This window comes from Leopardus geoffroyi, chromosome B4 (assembly GCF_018350155.1).
Source record: "Leopardus geoffroyi isolate Oge1 chromosome B4, O.geoffroyi_Oge1_pat1.0, whole genome shotgun sequence".
NCBI lineage: Eukaryota > Metazoa > Chordata > Mammalia > Carnivora > Felidae > Leopardus > Leopardus geoffroyi.
The window spans coordinates 48,464,501-48,473,121 of record NC_059341.1 but is presented as its reverse complement, the minus strand read 5'-3'; the positions used below and the strand labels follow the sequence as shown (position 1 = coordinate 48,473,121).

Sequence of the window (8,621 nt, the reverse complement as noted above, 5' to 3'; positions counted from 1 at the left end):
TGTTTTCTTTCAAGCCCCTGTTTATACATGTTTACCTTGAGTGGATGGGGGCAGGGTGGGTGCTAAGTGGTGTATTGTGAGGGAGCAGTTTATTGATTCATAGTCTCATCCAGCTATTTAAATACTTACTAACCAAGTATAAGTGTGCCAAGCAAAATTGCTTCCTAAGAGAGAAAAGTTAGCTGTACAATAGGGACGTTTCAGTTATAGTAACAACAGGTAGCAGGGAGGCCATCAGACTGACTGTAGGTCATGGCCAGGAGAGGGAGGAGAAGAAGGAGGACAGGAGACTGGCAATAAACCAAGAAGTCTCAATGTTAGGGGAAGAGTAGCCACAAAGAAAAATAGTCTGCCGCAAAAGGGAAGAGGCTCATCATGGACAAACTATTTCACAATGCGTTTGGAACCAGCCCTATTTATTTATTCTACCTTTCTGAAAGTATCTGGTTTTCTAAGCAAAGAAAAATAAAACAGGGAGTGGGATGTATCTGACCCATGCTCCTAATTACAGTACTTTTACATTTCTAGAGCCTAGAAAAAGGAAGAACTTAATTAAAAACCTGTTTTGAGTTTTGAACCTTTGGAGAAAAAGTACTCTAGAAATCAAACAAATGAATTTTAAAATTCTACCCCTGTAAATTTGAAGGGGAGTCCCCACCCTTCAAATCATTTCCACGATAGCCCAGTGTCTCCCTCTTTTCTTTCCATTCAGTCATTGTTTCCATGGGCTTGACAATGAAACGTCTGAGTTACACCAGGAGTGAAGGTAAGGAGGGGACAGTGAAGGGCGAAGGAGTTAAGTTACTTCTATAGGTTATGAAAAGTGTGGAATCCAAACTTGAATGCTTCATTATCCAAACAGTTAGTTACACTAGTCTTTTTTTTAATTGAAGAACAATTGACATAAAATATTGTATTAGTTTTGGGTATATGGCATAATGATTTGATCTTTATATACATTATGGTCACTGCAAGAAGTCTAGTTATCATTTGTCACCATAAAGAGTTATTACAATATTATTAACTGCATTCCCTGTGCTGTACCTTATATCCCATGTCTTACTTATTTTATAACTGGAAGACTGTACCTCGTAATCTCCTTCACCTACCTTGTCTCCCAATCTACTCCATCCTTTATATGTAGATAAGTGAAATTGAATGGTATTTGTTTTTCTGTCTATTTCACTTATGTAATTAATAGTCGTTAGGTCCAACCATGCTGTTGTAAATGTCAATATTTCTTTCTTTTTCATGGCTGAGTAATATTCCATTTTATATACATCACATCTTCTTTATGCATTTACCTACCAATGGACACTTGGGTTGCTTCCATATCATGGCCATTGCAAATAATGCTGCAGTGAATATAGGGGTTCATTTGTCTTTTCAAATTAGTGTTTTGGTTTTCTTCAGATTAATACCTAAAAGTGGAATTGCTAGATTGTATGGTAGTTCTATTTTTAATTTTTTGAGGAACCTCCATACTGTTTTCCTTAGTGACCACACCAATTCACATTCCCACTGACAGTGCAAGAGCATTCTTTTTTCTCCACATCCTCATCCACATCCACTTGTTATTTTGGTTCCACTAAGTCTTAATAGCAGGATACAATTTCTACATTAGGCTCACTGGTCTTAATATGGGAACATATGGTGTTAGCCGAGGCTTGAGGAAGAAAAAATAGAAAAGATCTGACATAATTCTAGCAGTGGTGACGTAAGAACTTTGAAATTAAAAAACATGTTGTGTTAGAGGTTATGTTTCCCAAGAAGAAGACTCTGAGACTAAATTTCCTTGCAGGAAGTTTATTGGAGAGTACCCTAGGGACCTGTGGGGAAATGAGGAATGTAGGATTGGGCAGAAGGAAAAGTTGGGCTATGACACAGTCACAACAAGGGCTCAGATTAACTCATGGGCATAGTTAGTGCTGGGATGTACTTGCAGAGTTGTCTAAAACTGGAGAATGGGGCCAGGCCTTTATACCCTCACAGTGATCGTTTGATGCAGGCCACACACAGGAAAGGTGTGTGATCACAGGAAAGGCAGCTCACCTTAGCAGAGGGAAATCTCTGTGTTGGAGGTCAGTGAGTGGGATTCAGCTAAGAGCTGAATCGATACAACCAGCAGCTGGGGGGTCATGGTCTGAATGTTTGTGTGTCCCCAAAATGCATTTATTAAATCATAATGCCTAATATGATGTTAGTAGGAGATGGGGGGGGTCTTTGAGAAGTGATTAGGTCAGGACAGTGAAGCCCTCATGAACGGGATGAGTGTTTTATAAAAGAGACTCCAGAGAGATTCCTTCCTTTTCTCCCATGTGAAAATACAATTAGAAGTCTGCAACCCAGAAAAGGGGCCTCACGCAACCATGATGGCTCCCTGATCTTGAACTTACAGTCTACAGAACTGTGAGAAATAAATTTCACTTGTTTATAAGTCACTCAGTCTGTGATATTTTATTATGGCATCCCAAACAGACTAAGACATAGGTGAAGAGTGTGTCTGATATAAAGAAGTTGGGGGTGATCTATGTGGCTCACCATAGTATCTACTGTAGCAGATGGAACAGTGTTTTCTTTCAGATTACCGTAATCACTGAACCAATGCAATGCAAAAGAATGAATTTATTTATCAAATAAAATACGTAGTGCCTTCACTGAATCAGGGTTGGGGCAGAACATATGACCATGTTGTCTTCACTAAAAGGATTAGAGTAGGCTTCCAGCGGCAGTACAACATGATCACTCACTCATTCATCCCTTCATCAAATATTGATTGAGTACCTCTACCATGAGATGAAGATGGACCAGAAAACAGATGAGACACCCAAAGCATAATGTTAACGTCACCTCTTCCCATCCTCACCATCTGGTTCCCCAGATGGGTTACAGGACAAACACGAAGTTCACTGGGAATTTGAGAAGTGGTCTGAATTTCTAATATACTTAGTAGATATTCAAATATTTTGATGATGGTGGTCATAATGCATATCAACAAAGAGAAAGTGAAAACTTGAACAGTAATTAGTGACTGTGCAAAAATTGATGTTAGGCTTAACTCTAAATTGTGACCGTGATGCTTATTTGTACCAACTAAATTTTGTGCACCCAATCATATTTCTTGCTACATATCTTTTCCTTTTTTATCCAAAGTTGATAGTACCTTATCTTGCTATCTCCACTTCCTGCCGCTCACTTCCTCACATCAACCTTCTTGCTAATAATTACCACCCAGTAGTCCATCCTTTATTGCTTTCCTACAAACTCATGGCCTCTGTCTTTACTCCTTCCTCTATCTTCACCTCAACCTAGGGTGTTGCTCCAGGTCACTGGATGGGGCAGAGATTGATTCAGGTTGAGTTACAGTATCAAGGCTGAGTACAAAAGAGTGTGGTCAGGGAAGGAAGTATCTGGAGGGAAGTGGTATACACTGAACAGTATATCGAAAGTTTTGGCCCTGTCCTGAAATCTCTACACTCTACATCAGGATCATAAGAATCTCACTGCTTTCAAAGGGCACTCCTCCACACTTTGGCAAATATACCACAGAAAGAGTAACCCTCACTCCACCACACTTTGGCAAATATGCCACAGAATGAAGGTAGGAAATAATTACTTGTGATCTAATTCCTTAGACCTGCAGCCTCTCTTGGACTGACTCATTCTGTTCACTCCACATGCTTCTTTCCTTTCACACCACAAATGATATGCCAGGGCTGGAGATGGAAGAAGCTAGTCAGTCAATAAAGGGAAATATTAGGTGTTCACAGCAGGCAGGTAGTTTGTGGTAAGGTGCGTATTTACGTGACTGTGAAATGCAAGAATGGTAGTGGCCAATAATGTGATGTTGATTTGTAAGGTGAGGGCCAAGGGTCAAAGAACCACTGCTCCCTTGGGGTCAGCTCGTGTTTGGGAAAGAATGGTAGCCAGTGAGGTTAAGGCTGGATATAATTATGGAAGCCACACCAAGTGTTAAAATGGCAATTTACTTAGGGCTACAGTTTTAGAACTGTCATCAGCTTATGACCTTCTAGTTCTCCTTCCACCTTCTTATTTTCCAATTTGCTAAATTATAGAATATTCAAGTTCATCAGGGTTTCCTGGAGGAGAAATTCACCATTTTCCAATCTGTGTGATTTTAAGTATATATCAGTATCTTAGCATAACAATTTCTGAAAAGCTCAAGTCACGAAACACAATTTCCACATAGTTCTCAAATGTCTGTTTTTAAGCACAATGTTTTCAATTTCCAGTAAGAGATAGACATTTTAAGAATAAACTTAAAAGGACTTTGTCGCTAGATGACTAATGAGTCAATGAGGAAAGCTGTGATAACCATCAAGCAGGATCTTAAAAGAGATGCATTTGGAATAAGCCATATATCAGTTATAGTTATTAGTCACCAAAAACAACAGAACCCAAACCACAGCAAAGGCTGTTGTGTTTGTGGAGCTAATATTAATTTCTCACGCACTTCTAAGAATTCTTGACCGCGATTCTGTAAAGGACACATCCCTTAAATAAACAGATACTAAGAAATCCACCAAGATAAAAGATTTCATTTTTTTCTCCCTCTAGAGAGATCAAGCCTCTAAGATCGGAGAGAAGTGGCCATAGTTGTAGGAAAGGGAAAAAAATTTTAAGTGAATGGGAAATCTAAGGAAAAAGTCACTTCTCTAAGCAACTATCTTTTCCATCTGTTATTTCTCTGCTCTGCACTTAAGAGACTATTATGAGGTTTCATTTATTTAAGGCATCTCGTCTTTTATAATGTCATAGTAAAATGATTGTCCATAAGAGGAGAAAGGTATGGAGTACTGTTCATCACAAAGAGGACTGTCAAAGGATCTGCCTCTTTAGATGTGAAGATTTAGATTTTAAAATAATGGCATCCAGAAAAAAGTGACTCTTAGGATTCCAAATGCCATACATCTCTTCAAAATTGACCCAACGTGTTGAAGCAAATTAACTAACGAACGTAGGAGCACCTGCACATTCCAGCGTCCATTTATTGTACAACTGGTCTAATTCATACTAATGGAAGGAGCGGGGACAGTGTGGCCCTACCATTAGGAAAGCTGAAACAGTTCCGACTTCTCCATTAAGTTTAGCACGTCCCCCTGGGAATGTGACTGTCTTATTTTCCCATTCCTATCACTTTCCCACTCCATTAACATGTGAAATTGAGTTAATTTTAACTTTCTATCTCCTCGCAAATACATAGCAAAGATAAAATGAAGTGAGGAATGGAAAGCACTCTGAGATGTAAAAACACACACTGATTTTGGCCTGGACCCAGAAACTCCTCTGAACAAGCGCTCTACAAACACACACACACACACACACACACACACACACACACGTCCCTGATGCTGAAACACTTCAGCCTCAATGGCTAAGACAGGGAGAGAGCTGTGCAATCCTCCAACACACAGTTAATCTAATTGATAGACTTGGCTCTGTGAGTTTATGGTCAAGGGTGTGCAGACTGAAATGTCTCCACATTTATTTTCCCAGCCCAGAAGAGCCAAGAATGGAATCTCCTCATCTGTAGGTGCCGCCCGACAGCACAGGCATACGTGGTTCGAATGTACTTCTGTCATGGGCACAGGAGGACATGTGACTTCTCCAAGTCTCAATTTCCTCCACACAAAATAAGGGGATGAAGGAAATGACTGTAAAGGTTCTTTTCAACTCCGACATTTTGGGTTTTGAAAATTGAAGGAAAAGGAGGGCAGAACTGACTAGCTCACGTCCTGGGCGCCAGGCCAGACATTCTACCTCCCCATTGTCTCCTCATAATGAAAATAACTTTGGTTCAGTTAAGGCCAACACGGCCTACATCTCCCACTGGTTTGTAAATCAGCCATTAGACTCAACTCAAAAGCGGCTGATTCTATTTCTGTCTGGCTTTCAGTGCCAAAGCTCAACCCCCAGTTTGTTTGGTTTTAATAAATTTATTCTGTTGTTGCGGACATTGTGTAAAATGGAAAAAACAAGTCTAGACTGGTTTGAGTTCAGGAAGTTTGGGCAGGGTCTCTTTATTAAAAATAAACATCCTCCCTCTTTCTTCCTTTTCACTCTTTTCTCACAAATCTGCTCCCCAAAGCCCTCGGAATCTGGGGCTCCACTATCTGATTATTGCCCCAGATCCTTGAAGAACATTTCAACCCCTTCATGAATAATATCACCAACAATACAAGGAATTCTTTTTTTTTTTAACGTTTGCTTACTTTTGAGACAGAGAGACAGAGCGTGAATAGGGGAGGGGCAGAGAGAGAGGGAGACACAGAATCTGAAACAGGCTCCAGGCTTTGAGCTGTCAGCACAGAGCCCGACGCGGGGCTCGAACTCACAGACTGCGAGATCACAACCTGAGCCGAAGTCGGACGCTTAACCGACTGAGCCACCCAGGCGCCCCAATACAAGGAATTCTTAACAGAAGCTAACAATAATACAATTTGGACACGATAAAAGATGAATTACCTGAACCCTGGTAGGATCTTTTATCTTTCGTTTATAAAGGTTAGCACATGAATCCCAGTGAGGGAGACCCATTTTTATCTGCATCTTGCAGTCTATTTTTTGGCACTCACTGCCCTTCTAGCTTTAATTAAGGATGATGGTCTTCATCACTTCCTGTTCCAACAGGGCACTCAGTTCTACAACGGGAGCCAGGATTGAGATTGCTTTCAGTTCTCTCTCTTCCACCTTTTAGAGATTTTCCTTTCCTCTCGAATCTGCCTCTTCCTTTTCTCTTCAGGAGATTATGTGAAGTGCTATTAAAATGTAGGGGTTTGTGATTAGTGAAGTTTACAAGGGACTTGCCAAAGAAACCACACTAATAATTATTTCTAGTTCTTCATTTGGAACAAATATCTGGAAGAGCCTGGTGGAAGGCAATGTATCATGACAGTTAGGCACATGGGCTCTGGGGTCAGACAGTCTGATTCTACAACTTATTAACTGTGTGAACTTCTCCAAGTTTCTTAATTCCTCTGTGTCTCCTACAGCGCAAAATGGGAATAATAACAGCACTAACCTTGTAGGTTTATTGTGAAGATCAGATGAAATGGCACAAATTAAGGACTTGGAACATCACTTGGCAACAGAGTGAGCATCAATTACTATCCCTGAGGAATATCCCAAAGGGGGCAGACGCACACTTCACAAGCTTTCTTTGTTTTTCCTTTTCTCTTCTAGTTTGTACTAAGGGACTAACTATTTCTACACAGAATATCTGCTGCGCCTTTCCTAGTTGGAAGCCTGTCATTAGCCACCAAGGGCCCTACTCAAATGGGTCTCTCTAGAGGTCCCCTTGGGCCTCTGGGCAACCTGAGTGCATGATACTGGCCTTAACCAATACAGCATTGATCATATCTTATTGCCACTATTAATTTACTAACTTTCCTTTAAAAGCATATAGCATACACGTAAAATTGAAACATAGTTTAGAGATCTCTGGGATACATCCAAAAACCTGTTTTCTACATTTCTTTCCACCACCATGTCTATGGTAATCTGAAAATGTACAAGCATAGAACAGTGACAGTCAGAAAGAGAATCCACAGAATTTGTCTTTTTAGTTTAGAAAACTAGCTTGGTTGCCTCCAAGAATAAATTTGTTGGAACCTCTAGATTTTCTCCTCTTAAAAACTTCAAAACCATATATATACACATATATATATACACAAATATATATACACATATATACAGATATATACACATATATATACATATATGTATACATATGTATATATACACATATACATATATATGTATATACATATACATATATATGTATACACATATATATGTATATGTGCATATATACATATATGTATATATGTGTGTATGTATGTGTGTGTGTGTGTGTGTATATATATATATATATATATATATATATATATATTTTCTCTCTCCCCTTTTCTCTCTCTGCCCCTCTCCTGCTTGTGTGCACACTTTTTCTCTTTCAAAATGAATAAACTTTAAAAAAAGTTTGTGAATAAGAAAGAAAAAAAGAACAGTGAGGGCAAAAACAAACAAACAAAAAAGATGAAAACCAAAAACCAATAAAGAACCTGGCGCTTTTCCCATGTGAAATGAGGAGACATAAAATGTGGGCCTCCTCCTTTCCAATAGCCACCTAGCTATTAGCTACCTACCGATCTATCTATCTATCTATCTATTTCTCTCTCTCTCTTTGGTTCCCATGTGCGATGGCTCTAAGAATGGCCACAGAAGCTCCAGGAGATAGGTAACATAAACTGTGCAACCAATTCAGATTAATCAACTCAACAGATATTCAAAGGGAGCCTGGAGTGATGGAAACCAAATCTGAGTTTTAGTCTCAACTCCAGCGTTCACTGGTTCTATCTTTGAGCAGGTTAACCTTTCCAAACCCGAAATGGGTGTAACATACATACCTGGAAAGGTTTTTATGAAAATTAGAAATAATTTAGGTGAAATACCTAGAATATAATTGGTACTTGATATATAATAGATATTATTATTCTTATCATTACTATTATTTTAAGAAATCTCTACACCCAATGTGGGGCTCAAAACCATGACTGCGAGATCAAAAGTCATAGGCTGTATCCATCGAGCCAACCAGTAGC

General features: G+C 39.4%; 1 protein-coding gene across 1 annotated transcript in view; it reads right to left on the bottom strand.

The window, feature by feature from the left end:
• The window catches only part of PDE6H (phosphodiesterase 6H), a 180,169-nt gene that overhangs the window by 69,502 nt on the left and 102,046 nt on the right, over positions 1-8,621 (bottom strand). The gene's annotated exons all lie outside the window — the stretch shown is intronic.